At 38.9% G+C, this 17,401-nt stretch overlaps 1 protein-coding gene across 5 annotated transcripts in view; it reads left to right on the forward strand.

The window, feature by feature from the left end:
• LRRC49 (leucine rich repeat containing 49) overlaps positions 1-17,401 on the forward strand; it is a 149,617-nt gene that overhangs the window by 47,744 nt on the left and 84,472 nt on the right. The window lies entirely within an intron of this gene.

Raw genomic sequence — 17,401 nt, forward strand, 5'->3', positions numbered from 1 at the left:
GATTTGTCATTTATTAATAACCTGATTGTGTGGGTTCTAGTGCTTTAAATGAGGATTATAAGTACCTTGGAAAATTTTCTTGTCATGGAAGATCTTACATTTGAAAATGACAGGGCCATATGACAAAGTTCTTGGTGGAAAAACAAAGCTCTGGTGAGGATTAGAGACTCTAATGCTAGGATGATGACATTAGCATAGCCTGTGCTTTTTATTTAATTATACTGTAGGGTTGCTCTTTCGTAAAATGTGTATGTGGAAATTTCAACATATATTTTGCTGTCCTTTGTTTGACACTTCCTGCACCGGTCAGTTGAATTAGAATTTCTTCCATAAATTGCCATCTACACTCCGTATAGCTACTAAGCAATTTGGATGTAATATTTCAGGCTGTGTCACTGAGCCTCTTGCTAATTAGGCCATAACTTCTATCTTGTTATCCCTACTTAGAACGAATGCTGCTAAGAGACCGTATATTAGAGTATACACATGCATACATTTTGTTTTCCAAAGATTTGAAGCCTATCATCCTCACATTGTGATGCTGTCTCATTCAGTGTCAATGTGGAAGATTTCAGAACTGGTGCTGAGATAGGCAGACTTTTTGATGCAAAAGGAAGGACCTCTACTCCTTCCCTAATCCTTTCCTCCTCCTCCTTCCCCCAGCCAGTCAGTTTGAACTATGCTTTATGACTGCCTCTCTGTTCTCTACTTTTACCTCGGGGCTATTCTTTGAACCATCTTTTATAAGAGGGTAAGAACTAAGTGTAAGAGTTTAGAGCACATCTCTTCCTGAGCTCAAGGTCTATGCTTCTGATTATTAAGAACCAGTGTAGGGACACCTGGCTGGCTCAGTCAGTAGAGCATTGACTTTCGATCTCAGGGTAGTGAATTTGAGCCTCATGTTGGACATAGAGCTTACTTAAATAAATAAATAAAAATTTTTAAAAAGGACTTTAGTTTTTGTGCGGTTTTGTTGGCATCTTTTTCCTCCCCTATCAGACCTAAGGGTTAACCCCATATCTCTGTACCATATCTCTAAAGGTTAGAGATTAAATCCAGATGGTTAACTTTGCACAGAGGCATTATTTCAAATACCCTTCCTCTGTCTCTCTTCTTCTCTTCTGTGGAAAAAATATTGAAGTTTTCTGACTTTCCATATTTTTTCCAGTTTGTGTTGAATGTGTTCCCGTGGTCTTATTGGGGAAGGTAGGGTTTCTTTTCAATAGCAGTGGAAGGGACACTTAATTTTCTTTGGGGAATTTCTACCTAAGACCATTAGCAACTATTGTGAGAAGATAGTTTCTCATTCTTACCATATTCATTGTTTAAGGTGCTGGAAACCTTTAGATTCCCCCAGCTTATGGTGGAACTTATTACTTTTGCTTCTTGCCTTGATTATGGGGAGTAATTTAAAGAGAGATATAAATCTGGGTATATAGGGGCTCTGACATTCCCAAGTCCCCAGGATACTTGAACTTCTGAACTCCTGACTATAGAGAGTTGGCTTGAATTACTTCCATTTAGGGAATTTTCTTCCCAATCTGGAAAAGAGTTTTACCCACTCAGCAAAATAAAGATATGACTAATGAGATTAATATCTTTCTTTTTAAAAATCATTTTTCGTTTTATTTCAGCCATGGTAGGTTTTCCATGAGCTGGGGAAAACTATGCTACTTGATAATACACCTATTGGGTCAATATACCACTTTGTAAGTTGGAACTCTAATTTTCATATCTCCCAAATCAGTTATCTTTTGTGCCTTAAGGAGAAAAATTCCAGAGAAAAATTTTCTCCGTCACATATACAATAAATCCCGCGGTCATTACCACATTGTTTTTAAGGAATATTTGCTTTGTAAGGGCCATTAAAGATAACCAATGCCATATTCTTCACTGTCCTTCTCCCTCTCTTTTAAGTTTCTTTAAAAGGCATGATTTCCCAAGAAATTGAGCTAGAGGTGAGTCAACGATTTCAGTGCTTTCATTTTCTTACTAATTGTTTTCTTACGTTTCTACATAGGCACAGCCCTTAACCTTCCTTTAGTGCTTCCAGCTCGTCTGCTTTTGAGGCTCAGTACATTTTCTGCTCTGTTCCTGTTGACGCCTGTGGTCCAGGACATGGTATACAGAATAGATTTGATCTGCTGGGGGAAAAATCAGAGAGTGCAAGCCTTGAAATCACTTCTGTTAGCTTTACTCAAGATATCTCAGATACCTGGGCCATCACATGATCTGTACTGATAACTGTCGTTTCAGGGCCCCAGTGCCCTGCCATAGTCCTGGCATAATAGAGTTGCCTGGTTTTAGACTTAGTAGCCCAGGAGTAGCAGAGGTCAGTAAGAGTAGAGACAGCGGTGAAAAGCTGAAAGTCAGTACCTTTTATGACTCCCTCCGGAAAACTCACAGATGATATTCAGTAAATGAAAGTATCCAATTGTATATCCATTTCAGGGAGACAAAAACATATTGATTGTTATGTGGTAGGGCTTCCTAGTTTTTGACCAAATTACTGGATTCGTAGAGGTCCGTTTGCATAAACTGTTAGGAACCTGGTGGAAATTCAGAAAGTCGCAAAATGTGATGGCATCCTATTGAATTCAGAGAATTCCAACATGGGACGAATAGGTACTTTAATGCTGTGTGTACAGAACCCTTTTTGTTATTTTTCTTCAGCTATTAGAAGTGCATCCAGTGCTACCAGTAGGCATGTAAGATATATTGAGAGGACAACTGACAGGTATCCATGTCTCTGTAGCTGAATAATACCAGTGTTTTTGGTTAAAATATCCCTCAGGGCGCCTGGGTGGCTCAGTCAGTTGGGCGTCCGACCTTGGCTAAGGTCATGATCTCACCATTCCTGAGTTTGAGCCCCATGTCGGGCTCTGTGCTGACAGCTCAGAGCCTGGAGCCTGCTTCAAATTCTGTGTCTCCCTCTCTGTCTCTGCTCCACCCTGGCTCATCCTCTGTCTCTCTCTCTCTCTCTCTCTCTCTCAAAAATAAATAAACATTAAAATTTTTTTTTCAAATATCCCTCAAAACTGAGGAAGACAGAGACACAAATAGGTTATTATATAGAAAGTTAAACTTAGCTGTGCTGATCTGTGGGGATATTCGAAAATGTAAAATCAGCCTGAGGATGGGAAGTGAAGAAAGCCTTCCCAGAGGCACGTGGTACCGGGACCCAGGCCTAAGTGAAAATAGGCCTTGGTAAAGTGAAGGGTACTTGGACATTCCAGGCAGAGGACACAAGCCGGGCAAAGTTGATCCAGAAGGCTTAGGGTGGGCGCACTAGGTCTGCCCTCTCTAGACCTGCCGTGTGATCCTTGCCTATTCTTTCTCCCTCCACCCCTGGGCCCTCCTCCAGCCCACGGAACCCGGGTGGGGCCTGCCGAAGTTGTTTAATGATGATCACCCTGAGAGTCATATTCTGTGCTTGATCAAGGGGATCCGTTGTACCTAATTCATTCTTCAGATATGTTCATTCCATCATTCACCTCTTCTTCTGAGGTGCTGTTTGTCTGGTTGATTTGTTTTTCTTGGCTCTCATGGTCTTAATTTCTAAGTACTCTGATTGTATTTTTCCTTTTCTAATGGCTTATTCTTATTTTATGGGTGAGAGAAAGTTTCCCTTGATTTCTAGAATTTACTTTATTCCCCTTGGAGTTAACCCTGTATTTGTTCTCCAAATAAAAATGCTTTCTTTCTTTTGTTTCTTTATTTCTATGCTTTTGTGATGGCAGTTCATGTTAACAAATGAGTCTGTGGACTTGTTTTGTCAGCAGTGGTTAAAAAAAAAATGCGTGCATGAAAATTATGAGTACGGGATCTCTTCCTGCAGAGGATGTAGGGTAGGGGGGAAGGAGGAGGTCTACCCAGTTGGACTTTCTTTTAGGAGTGCACAAGAAACTTGCCTTCTGGAAATGGGGGCTCCTTTTTCCTCTTGGCCGCCAGACTTTACCCAGAACACTGCCTTTCCTCTCTTGTCATGTTCAACCCGGGGACAGTTCACAAGTCAGCTACTCTTGAGAGTAAGATGCTGGAAAATTATTACCAAAGCCTTCAGTAATTACTGGACACCTGACCCACATCTGCTGCCAACACTTGCTGCCTCTGATCTAGGGAATATTCTGAGGTTCTGCCGGCAACACTTACAATGTAAATGATCCTGTTCATTTCAGGCTCTTTAGCAATTTGGGGTTTTACTGATTCCGTCTGCTTTATATCTTCCAGAAATTCCTTAGTGTTCTGGTCTACTGATGGAACTCTTCCTGGTTTTGTAGTACTGCTATGGGTATTTTCATACTTTTATGTTCATTAATTTCAAAGAGATTTTGAGAGGGTGGAGGGAGGTAAGTGCATGTGCTCAGCCAGCCATTCTCCTAACTGTCTTTTCTTTGAGTGATTTTTCCCAAATAGGCTACACATAAAAATATCCTTGGAAGCTTTAAAATGACCTAGTCACTGGTTCACTGCTGGAACCTGCTGGGTAATCTTCTCCAGTAGAGTTGGAGTGGAGCCAGGGTTCTGTAAATTTTTAAGGTTCCTCAGAGTACTTTGATGTGTAACTCAATGCTAGATTTGGGAACCACTGAGTCGTGGCACCCCAAAATGAGAATACGTGTTAATTTGGGCATTACGCAAAATTTTCCTTCATGAAGAAAAACTTCATAAGCAAAAATATTTGTTGAGGATAAGTAAATATTTGTGACCCACAGGAAGCAGTTTATGATCTTTGGCCAAAAATTATAGTGTTCCATTAGTTTCATCTCTTCCGCTGAGACGGTTACAGGGCTCTGCTCTTCATCACAAGGTCAAGTTGTAATCGATTCTTCTCTCCACTCTCTCTCTCCTTTCATTCTCCAATTTAGAAAGTTTTTACAAGCTTTAAAAAAAAAAAGGAAGAAGGCTTTATGTTTCTAGTGTCTTGATTGCCTAAAAGGGAATGGTTGCCATTGCTTCTAGAACTGAGGGGAATTCGGTATCATTGGGAAAGAAGTCGAACACTAGTGAGGATCAGATATCAGCTTAGGAGTCTTGTACTCGTGTATTCTTTTTTTAAATTATGGTAAAATACACATAAATGTACCATCTTAATCGTTTTTAAGTATACAGTGAAGTAGTGTTACATTCACATTGTTGCACAGCCAACCTCCAGAACTCTTTTCATCTCGTAAAACTGAAACCGTGTACCCATTAAACAATAATTCTCCATTCCTCCCTCCTTCAGCCCCTGGCATCCACCATTCTCCTTTCTGTCTCTGGGATGTGACTGCCCTAGGTACTTCATACGAGTGGACTCACACAGTATTTGTCTGTTTGTGTCTAGCTCTCCTCAGAGTTCATCCATGTTGTGACATTTGTCAAAATTTCCTTCCTTTTAATTATTCTTGAGGGATTGTGGAACAGACTAGAAGAGAGAACTTGCAGAATGAGCCACGCATGCCTACTTCTCCATGCCCGTTGCCTTCCCAAGTGCCCTAGACTCTTGTTCCTTTGAACTTCCTTAAACACAGCATGCTCCCGCTTGCCCACTTGGTCTTTGTATCTACCGTGGCTTCTGGCACTAACATTTGTCTACCCTCTCAGTGCCTGAATAACTCCTCATCATTGAGATTTGAGATTAAATGATACCAAGGGTTCTCAAACTTTAATATGCCTAAGAATTATCTGGAGAGCCGCTAAAATGCGGCTTTCTGGGATCCGTTTTCCATGGATTCTAATTCAATAGTTTTAGGTGGGGTTCAGGAATTTGTACCTTTAGCAAATGATGCAGCTGACTTAAAAATGCCATCAGTCTGTGTTTTTCCATCTTTGGGTCAAAACCCATAGAAGGATCCTAAAATCAATCTTGTGGTTGAGGCTGGGAAAATAAAAATGAAATAGAAAATATCAGAGTTTGCCACACAATTTCAGGACAAATACTGTTTCATGAAAAATGTCCAGGTTTAATTATATATGGATGTGTCTGTGCATGAGTTTGTGTGTGTATATTATTTTACTATAGATATGGGGGGCAGGGTTACAATGTAAATATATTTCTCAGTATGGATTGGGCTTACAGAGTTTGAACAACACTATGGAGTCTTGCCACAAGCTTTCATCATAGCTTCCTGTACTTCTATAATTATTGCAGTTCCATAGTTTATTGAATTTTAAATTGTCCTCCCTGCTAGACTATAAACTTGACAAAGGCAGAAGAATATAAAGTGCTCACTACAGTCTCTCCAGCATCTACTATGTGAATAATATTACTAGTGTATCAAAAATTTTTCAAGAAGAATCAATTCAGTCCCTCAAGTAGAGATATTCTTCCCTATGGTTTAGCAACTTGTTTTGGTGGGTCTGCTTTCACATCATTGCTACGTCATTTGGACTGTTTGTTTACTGCCTGGACATGTGAGGTTTAAAGGCTTAAGCAATCAAAATTCTCTTGGCCGTCGTTTCTGGCTTCTAGGTCAATCTATCAATTTGTCGGTAAAGATCTTGCGCAGAACTTCTAGAATAGAGAAAAATCTGTAGAAATTAAACCTTCCTGTTAGATGGGTTGTATCAAGGGTTAAGGTCATGGGTGTGGTTGGCCTCAGGGTACAGGCAGGAAGGATTTGCAGTACCTCTAGGGCATTTAAAAACAATAATAAAATTGGGGCACCTGGGTACTCAGTTGGTTAAGCGTCCAACTCTTGATTTCAGCTCAGGTCATGATCTCATGGTTCCTGAGATCAAACCCCACGTCAGGCTCTGCACTGACAGCATGGAACCTGCTTGGGATTCTCTCTCTCTCTCTCTCTCTCTCTGCTCCTCCCCCACTTGTGCTCTCTCTCTCTCTCTCTCAAAATAAGTAAATAAACTTTAATAAATAAATAAAAATACAATAATAAGACTGACTAAAAATAATTTGCTTTTTATTATCACCACACGCTGGAAATTCTAAACAATGTCAGGGATTCCTCCCTCCTGCCCGTGTGGGCCTCTCTTACCCACTTCCTTCCTCTTAGTAAGACAATGCTATTTGGGCTCCGCTTTCTCTTTACGATGTCACTGAACATTTTCAGCTAGGTTTCCATTTTCTTTTTTGAGGAAAGAAGACTATTACAAGTTCTCTAATGATCTCTTTTAGTAATTATAGTATGACCAGAGGTCACCAGACTGCAAGCTTTTGGGTGTGCCTTTTCCCTCATCGTGGTTCTCCAGAGTAGCCCCCAGGCTCTTTTCCAAATTTGTAAAAAATAGTTAATAATTTTACCGTTGTCAGGAAATAACTCATTTTGCATTTTTTTCAAGCTATATTTCAACATGATAAGACACACCATATGAATTATATATCCAGTCAGAGAAACTCAGACTACCCGGCAGTTGTCTTTTTTCGTACCGGTTGATATTTTAAGGAGGAAATGGTTTTTTTACTGACCTTCAGAATGGATTGGTAGTTTTGACGAACAGGTTGTTACATAAGGTGTTCCTACAGTGCAGGCTTCACTCTTGTACTTTCCAGAATTCCAGGTGTTGCTTATGTCATTTCGGCTCGATGGAAATTAAGTTTTCTGAGTTCTAGTATCCAGCGAACTGTTAGAATGGGTTCATTTTTTTTCCTTCATGGCAGATGACCAACGATAGGCAAATCTTACCAACTGAATTAATGCAAATCACCAGAATAAAACAGAAACCAACCATTGACAGATCCTTTCTGACTGCCTTCTAAGAAAAATGTTAAATTTAAGAAATGACTACATTCGTGCCAAGGAAATGCCACGATCAGTACCCGTTTAGCTCTGTCACCCCGCTTGGAGGTGTTTGCCTAATGGCTCCCACGTGATTCACCTTCAGGTAGACATTTAATTGCATTCTTCTAGATGTGATAGGCATGGGCTAAAGAGGACCTACAAAAAAATTCTAAAACTAGGGGCTTTTTAATTAATATATTTATTTTTTAATCCATTGCTGTTTTACTCCGCCAAGGTGAGCAACCCCCCCAGGGTTTGCTGAGGGCCTTGTGCCTTAGCGTCTGATTGTCAAGCTTAGCTGCAGCATTTCAGTCCTTTCAGAAAGAAAACAGGTGAACAGAGTCCACAACTAATGACAGATTTGTTCCATCACTTCAGAAAAACAGACTTAACATAAGATAAATTTGTTTCGTCATGTTTAGAGTTGACCTAATTATTGGATCTAAATGCATTTAAAGCATGGAACTTTTACTAAAATTGTATAAAATCTTCTATGTATACCTTATTTCAGTGTTGCTTTATTACTGGTGACTTTTCCATTTAGATATCAAGAGTGGAAATCATTCTAAAATACTGTAGCGTATAAAAGTGTTTAAAATGGACCAACTTTATTTCCTTCATCATCTTTAGGACATTCGGTTTGTTAGATGACCACGCTATTTGTAATACCCTGCATTCTAACATGAAGTCTTGTGTGGGTTTTTCTACCCTAAGCGGAGGGTTGCACAGTTTAGTTCATCGATTTTCTCTGACTATTGTTTTATTTTTCTATTACAGTCAAAATTACTTTTTCTTTATGTCAGTTTTAAGTATTTGTTGATCTGATGCCAGACAGATTGGTGACTTCAGGTAGATTATTAGCACCATGATACCATGTACTCTTGGCAAGTGGCCGGTGATTTGAACACACTGGAGAGCTTTTTCTCATTTAAGGGAATCAACCTACTGCCCTTCACCCATTGAGATTGTAAGCTTATCCCCTCAATATTCTATAGATAAGTGAGCATCAGAAACCAATCTTTTTTTTATATATGCTTTATATACCTATATGGTGTATTTTGTACAGCTATAAATTCTATAATTATTTTGCTTCGAGCAGCATTTTAAAATGAACAGAGTATGTTTGCTTTATATCTTCCCATTTATTAAATTGCATATAGATTTTGCTGCCAAGAGAAAATTATTTCAGTGACCCAAATAGAGATTAAAGACTTCATTTAGATGTGGTGTCAGGGAGCCCCGAAAACCAGCTGGCCCTCCAGCTGGAGCAGAATCAGAGATTGTGCAGGACCCTGGAAAGGCGAATACGGGGTCTTGCACCCTTACCACAAAGAGGAGTTTTCCACCTTACACCCTCCAGGGCTTGCGGGTTGTTCCTTCCTTCATGTGTCTTGCTTGAGGATTCTGTAACTATTGGAACATATTTTCTGAGGACTGTTTTTGCAAGCCTTGTGGTTTCTTGAAGAGCCAGAGTTCATAGGGCAAGGGTGGCAGATAGTAAGGAAGAAAGAAAAGGCGGCAAAGGTACAAGGCAGTAGGGAAACTGGGGACCCTCTTTATGTTAATTATTCTTTTTGCATTTACCTTTGAAGGAGGGAAAGGCAGAAAAAAAATCAAGGAGATAGTTCTTTTTTATTATTATTATACCTCATGTTATTCTGTTTGCATCAGCATCTATAGTCACTTAAAACATTAATTCTGCGGTACAAAAATACACACAAATGTTGTCATGGGTTTTATTTATCAATTATGAAGGAACTTCACTGGAATTTTTTCCAGATACTCTCATCATCATCGAGGTTTGATTTTCACTAGTGTAGAGGTAATATTTGTGTGTATATGTGTGTCAGTTATTCTGAGAGGAAGGATTGTTGAAATCAAATTAAAGTAAGGCCCCGGGAGCAAGCTGTTCATACACCTCAGCTCAGCCTGGGCTCACACATACACAGTTGAGAGGCTGATAGCTGCTTGGGGAAGTGGATTAACATTTTGATTTTTATTTTTTTAAGATTTCCTTTTAAGCAATCTCTACACCCAACACGGGGCTTGAACTTGCAACCCCGAGATCAAGAGTCACATGCTCTTCCAGCCAGATGCTCCCTTGAATTAACATTTTTAAAAACATTCACCAAAGGCCCTTTGGGGAGGGTTTTGTTAATGTGATGGCTCTAAATGTTACGGGAAAAATTTTGGTGCATATTACTAAGGGGAATTTTGAGTCTTAAAATTGCTTATGATTAAATATTACATTAGGTGGTTGTTCTAGGTTCAGAAACAAACAAGTCTAGTGAATCGAGACCAATATGTATTTTCTAATTTCCTTTTCCCGAATACAGTGAACATCAACATTTAAAACAAATATCAATGAATAGATATTGGAAAGAGTGAACACATTGGTCAGTTCATTTCAGTAAAAAAAAACAAACTCAAAATTAGTTATGCCAGAAACCCAAATGTATAGTTCTACCCGGAGGAACTTCTGTTAATCCGTATCATCCAGTCTACTCCCAGACAAGGAGAATTGTTTCCTTTTCCTGATAGCTCTCCAGCATCTCTCAGTACACTGTACTATCTGTTTGTATTTATGTCCAGTTAGGCCACATTTCACTTCTCATAGTAGTGGTCACATGATGCACATTGTAGGCACGTAATCATCATTGTTTTAATCAATGTGTAAATAAAACTGAAGTGTAAAGCTGGTGTTTTCCAATATTTCCCAGTATCCTTAGATAATTCTTAATAGCCCTATTCAATATGCTATGTAGTGTCCTAGGATTCAGTTTGCAGCAACTTCATCATGGCTGTCCTGGGATATACTATCATTGCCAAAGTGCAAGTTCTTTCTATCAGATTTTCAAAGTATCATGTTATATATCATCTATTTTTTTTTCTGCCATCTATCTGTCTGGTACTTAATAAGATATGAATTCCAGGGGCGCCTGGGTGGCTCAATAGGTTAAGTGTCCGACTCTTGATCTCAGCTTAGGTCTTGATTTCAGGGTCATGAGTTCAAGCCCTGCACTGGGCTGCGCACTGGGCATGGAAGCCTACTTAACAAACAAACAAACAAACAAAAAGATATGAATTCCCTTTATGTTAACAATACTATGTACCTATAGGTATATAGGAACCAATGATATAATCTAAACCTGAAGTGGCAGGTGTACAGTTTATCTGAAAAGACTTCCTGGTATTTAAAATGAACAGTTTAGAAATGGGCTAAAAATGGATTCTTTAGATTCTCTAAACTCCACTCCAGTATCACGTTATTCGTTCAGAAAACTCCATGCTCTGTCTTTATTTCTTTATCTTCCTATAGAAATGGTTTCAGAAACTATGGTTTAACAGATTCTAATCTTTACTGAAGAGACTGAGGAAAGAACTAATTAAACCAGAAACCTGTGGCTGGTGAAAGATACGAATGAGCAGGTCAAACTGAAAAGGGAATGCTACAGATGTATGATTAAATTGTTGGGATACTTTTTCATATGCACGCATAATAAATATGTCTACATTTAGCCATTCTTGAGTCCGTGTCTGAGACTGCGAGATCATGTCATTTTCAAAAGAAAAATATTTTCCCTATTTGTGATGGAACAATATATATAATCTAAAAGCAATGATAAATTAGGAATACATTGATAGGGATTGTATATTTGTATGAAAGCTGCTGACTTCCGACGTTTGAAGGGCTGATTGATAATCATACTCTTTCTCTTCTGCTGTAAGTTTTGAATCAATTGAAAGATGTAGGAATCAGACAAATGGAGTACAAAATAGCAGAATATAGTTTAGATACACACCTACAGTCAGGCTTCCTAATACACCTGTCCTGAATTGGATACTTGACCCACTCCGTCACTGGCAGAGGAATTGGAAAACAGAGAGCTACCTCTCTGGGAGGGCTGGTGCTGAAGAGAACACCCCCATCCTGGAGACTGGGTGGCCTGAAAGAAAAATAAGAGAACCTATGACTATTATGTGTGCATTTTTGGAAGTTTACTTTTTAGGAAGTGTGTGTGTGTGTGTGTGTGTGTGTGTGTGTGTGTGTGTGTGAATAGGTTATTGAATGGGTTGAATTAGTTGCTTTTTCCCTATTAGCGTTTAGTATTAAAGCTGACTTTTATGAAGGGCTGAGATGTAATTTGGATGGGAAGGAAAATTATTGCCTGATCCTGAAAGTTAGTGGGTTTCTAATCAAGCCTTGGTTAAAACAGGAGGGTATTTAACTCTTTAAGAAATCTTGTTTAATCCAAAAACAGGAGTTAGGAGTTGGGATTCTCTGTAAATAAGGAGGATACTTCTGGATTCTTGCCTTGAAGGGAAGTGAATCAGTTAAGCTTGTTTGTTCTGGGCGCATAAAAAGGTATCACAGTGACTTAAGATTCCTTAAAGGGTAGTTCAAACTGTCAACTAATCTCTGAGAGTTGTTTTTGGTAAAACTCCCTTCTTATGGCTTGAAAAGAAATTGACAATGTCACTTGTAGACCCCAGGTTAGAGACTATAGTTTTGGGGTTAGGTATCTCCCAGAAAGCACTGAGCAAATCTGTAAGTACGATTAATAATATTTTTTGCTAGTTCCTTTGATCTTGTCTTTGAGGCTTGCTTTTTTGTACTGAACAGGTATCGCCCTTATAATTCTTCACAGTGACTCACTTGAGGAATGATGAGAGTGATGCTGGTTTTTCATAGCTGCATAGGTTCAGGATCTAGGACTATCTTCAGGATATCCAGAGGATAGTAGCTAGAAACTGATCCTTCTTCTGCTTTACCATTTCCTTAAAATATCTTCTCCACTTCTTTCATCTAGGAATTTACAATTGTTGCCCAGTGGGTGTTAAAGAACATTGATTATGCATTTCTGAATGTAAAACACCAAATAAGGCATTTGGGGGAGTGACAGAAGACATGTATATGGCTTCTGTTTTCTATGAGTGTGTATATGATGTAATGAAAGAATACACAAAGTATTGAATGATGGAAATCTAAAACAAACAAACCCTACATGTCATAGAAAAGCCAACAGGCCCAGAATCAGTTTGTCAGCTTTGCAGCTCTGGTGAAGGTCAATTATTCCCTGATAAGTCTGACAGGAAGTTTCTGAAGGGCCTTAATGTTCATAATTATGACTCTGGACCAGCAGCATCAGCATTACAGGGGAGCTTATTAGAAATCCAGACTCTCAAACCCTATCCTAGGCCTACTGGATCAGAATTGTCGTTTTTAATAGATCCCCAGGGAACTTGAATGTTCATTTCAGCCTAGGAAGCACTATTGCAGAGGATTCCGATGGCGCTTATTTAGGTCAGGTGCCCTGTCGGAACTAGTCATTCTGGCCAGGAGCATATAGGACACACTGAATGCTCAAGCCCGGGACATATGTTCCCTATCCCCTAGGACAATGGGGGTGGGATCAGTATGTGGATTGGGCTTACTACACAACAGAGGTGTTCTGTTGCTAGGGGAAGGGAAGCTGAGCAGGAAGATAATAATAATAGATATCCAATTAACTTATTTCCTCCTTAACGCCTGTGCTCACATAACGTTAGGGCTAGCCCCTTCACGTTGGGCTGTTTCAGCCCATTTTGTGTGTGTGCGCGTGCGTGCGCGTGTGTTCCCCTCCCGGCCTCACCTCACAATGCCATCTGTCTGCTTGACCTAGATAGCAGAGATTTTTTATTCTTCCACAGCATGGCTCTTCTGTCCCTTCTCAAATACGTATTAACACTTTAAGGATAAACACGCACATACCTGTGTCTCAGGCTGACTTCACGTCCTTGCACTCTGGGTAAGCATGTGTGTCTCCCTTACTGCCTTTCATTCTACCACTAGGGCATTAATCCTTGGAGTCCTGCCTTTTCAAGCTGTGAACTGTTACAATGCATTTGTATTTACTAGGGGGAGTCATACTTCTAGCCCTAAGGAATTAAACTCCTAAGTGACTACTCTTCAGAAAATTTTTACATACGGGGGAAGAGAAGATTATAATCATTTACTGTTATTCATTTTGATGCTCAAATTTCCCCCGATTTGTTGAGCTGACTCCTGTTGTCTTTTGATATGTCCTCATCGTTTTTTGAACTCTTCCTTACTTCTTGGCACAACAAGCCATTCCAGTCTCATCTTTTGCAGTCCTGGCTCTGGAATCAAGCCGGAGTTTTGATTCCTTTTTGTGGCAAATGGTAGTTAGAAAGCAAGATTTGAATGCTAAGTAGGTTCACGGTTGTTGGCATATCATTGCTTCTAGGCTTTCTCAATGGGCAGTATTAGGATATGTGCGCATATACGTGTGAGTGTATTATACATCTTTATCTGTCTGTCTGTGGATATTAAAAACTGTGGCTTCATACTGACACCCTCCATGAATTCAATCCTGAAACTTGCGATTACAGTGTGCTATCACCGGGCTTATTTTAGCCATCCACGATCACCCCCTTTCCGTTTTTATAATTCCTTTCTCTGACATTTGCTCCCATTATATATTTGAATATATGGAAAGTAGCTTCAGAATTGCTAAGCCATATTTCTGTGGGAGGAAAAAGACTACTAACCGGGGTTCAGTATTTACTGATACTGTTTTGTCTTTAACCTAAAGGTATATAATCAAAGAACTGTGTTCAAAAGTTGCTTGGGTTAGTTTTTCACCAGTTTTCAGGGTGATTATGTTATTCATTTGACCTACGAGAAAAATTTGTTTCTGTTTGTATTCCATTGTTTTTGTTGTTGTTGTTATTTTCCACCCTCAACTTTGCTATAATTTGATATATTTATTTTTCAGTCCGTGTAACAATAACATGGTTCTGAAACTCAAAACTATGCAAAAAGGTATCACTCAGAGAGCCACTGCTTTTCCTTTCTTTCTACTCCATACCCAACCCTACTCCTTCCATTCTGTTTTCACCCACCCCTATAGAAAGTCAATTTTTTAAGTTTCTGGTTTTGTCTTTCTTGTGTTTCTTTTTGCACAAATCAGCAGATACATGAGTTACTAGAGATAAATTTGCACATTTTTTTTTTTTTTTTTTTACTACTTGTATGTTTTAATACTTGCATTAGAGCCCTGTTTGGAGCTAATCTAATTGTTTTTCAAATGTCTATTAAGTTGTGCCAGAGCGATTTATTAAAAGGCCCATCTTTGCCCTGGTGATTTTGGATGCAATCTTTAGTATCATCAACTTGTCTAACCCCCAGTAAGATGTTGGTATTTTTTATTGGGATTGCATTATGTTTTTAAATTAACTTGGGGGGGGCGCCTGGGTGGCACAGTCGGTTAAGCGTCCGACTTCAGCCAGGTCACGATCTCACGGTCCGTGAGTTCGAGCCCCGCGTCAGGCTCTGGGCTGATGGCTCAGAGCCTGGAGCCTGTTTCTGATTCTGTGTCTCCCTCTCTCTCTGCCCCTCCCCCGTTCATGCTGTGTCTCTCTCTGTCCCCCAAAAAATAAAAACGTTGAAAAAAAAAATTAAAAAAAAAAAAAAATAAATTAACTTGGGGAAGTGATCTCTTATGTTAAATCATTCTATCAGGAACAAATGGTGTATTTCCATTTAAGTATGCTTATTGTGTCTTTCAGGTGTGTTTGAAAGTTTTCCTCATATAGATTTTGCACATTTCTTGTTACACTTATTCCTAAGTATTTTCTCTTTTCTATTGATATTATTATTATTATGCCTTCTAATGGGTCATTATTTGTGTATATGAGGCTATGAACACAGATTTCTGTGTTAATTTTATATCCTGCTACATTACTTAATTCTTTTATTGTTTAGGCTAGTTTTATCATTGATTCTCTAGGGCAGCACTGTGCAATAGAACCTTCTGAAGAGAGTGGAAATATTCTATAACTGCCCTCTTCAGTATTTTGGCCATTAGCCACATGTCACTATTTAAGTCTAAAATAACATTAAGTTAAATAAAAGCTAAATAAAATTAAATAAAGTTAATAAACTTAACTATTTAAATCCTCAGTCACACTAGCCACATTTTAAGTCTTCAGTGGCTACATGTGTCTAGAGGCTACCATATTGGTTCGACAGCTTAGCTCTGTGGTTTTCCAGGTATACTCTAGGTCATCTGCAAATAAAAATAGTTTTACTCCTTTTCCAATTCTTACACCTCTAACTTATTTCATGTATTTAATTACATTGGCTCTTATCTTCAGTAAAGTATTGACTAGCAGTGGATTAGTGGGCGCTTCTGCCTTATTCCTGATTTAGTGGAAACGCCTCAAATGTTTCCACATTAAGTAAAATAACTGGCTGTCACGTATGTATTTTTATCTTTTGTTTAAGATCTTTTTATCATATTAAAAGAAGTATCCATCAACTTCTATTTTCTTGAGTGTTTGCTTTCAAAAATAGGTGTTGAAATTTTTCACAGGCTTTTTCAGTATCTATGGAAATATCCAGATGATTTTTTTTTCCGGAGATCAATTAATATCGTAGATTTTATTAATAGATGTCCCAATATTGAACAAACTGCATTTCTAGAATAGATAGAATTTGGTCAGATTGTATAATTTTCTTCATGTGGTGTTGGATTTTGTTTCCCAATATCTTATTTAAAACTTCTGTGGGGTCCCTGGGTGGGTCAATCAGTTGAGGAACCAACTCTTGACTTCAACTTAGGTCATGATCTTGTAGTTTGTGGGGTTGAGCCTTGTGTCAGGCCCTGTGCTGGCAGTGAGGAGCCTGCTTGGGATTGTCTCTTTCTCCCTCTGCCTCTTTCCCCCACTCAAGTTCTCCCTCTCTCTCAAAATAAATAGATAAATATTTTTAAAATATAAATAAAACTTTTGCAACAATACCTGCAGGTGGCATTGATCTATTATTTTTTCTTGTTTAAAAGTACTATTTTTACCAGATTTAAGAGTCAAAGTTATATTTGCTTCATAAAAAGAATCAGTAAGTTTTCCTTAGTTTTCAGTGCTCTTGAACACTATGTGAGGCATTTGTGCTCTCTGGTCTTTGAAGTTTTGGTAGAATTTCCCTGTGAACCCACATGTGTGTGTTCATTCAGAGAACGGAGGTTGATATAATGTCCTTGATTCTTTGCAGGCAAAGTCTGTTTCAATACTTACCTCTTCTTTTGTGCTACATAAACAATACAAAATGAATAGGAGGGCGGTGGTGTTCCAATAAAACTTGATTTATGGACCTCTGTCTCTCTCTGTCTCAAAAATAAATAAACATTTTAAAAAATTAAAAAAAATAAAAGGGACGCCTTGATGGCTCAGTCGATTAAGCATCTGACTTCGGCTCAGGTCATGATCTCACAGTTCGTGAGTTTGAGCCCCGCATCGGGCTCTGTGCTGACAGCTTGGAGCCTGGAGCCTGCTTCGGATTCTGTGTCTCCCTCTCTCTCTGCCCCTCCCTCACCCCTGCTCACCCTCTGTCTCTGTGTCTCTCTCAAAAATAAACATTAACAAAACAAAAACAAACTTGATTTATGGACACTGAAATTTGGGTTTCATATAATTTTTACATGTCATGTTATTTACATGTTATTCTTCTTTTGAGGTTTTTACAATTATTTAAAAATATAGACTGTTACTAGTTTACGGGCTGTACAAAAACAGGTGCTATTTGGTCCATGTCCTATACTTTGCTCACCACCAGTCTGTCTTTCTTTCTTTTTCTTTCCTTCCTTCCTTCCTTCCTTCCTTCCTTCCTTCCTTCCTTC

Source organism: Herpailurus yagouaroundi, unplaced genomic scaffold (assembly GCF_014898765.1).
Source record: "Herpailurus yagouaroundi ecotype Mexico unplaced genomic scaffold, PumYag 184, whole genome shotgun sequence".
NCBI classification, from domain to species: Eukaryota; Metazoa; Chordata; class Mammalia; order Carnivora; family Felidae; genus Herpailurus; species Herpailurus yagouaroundi.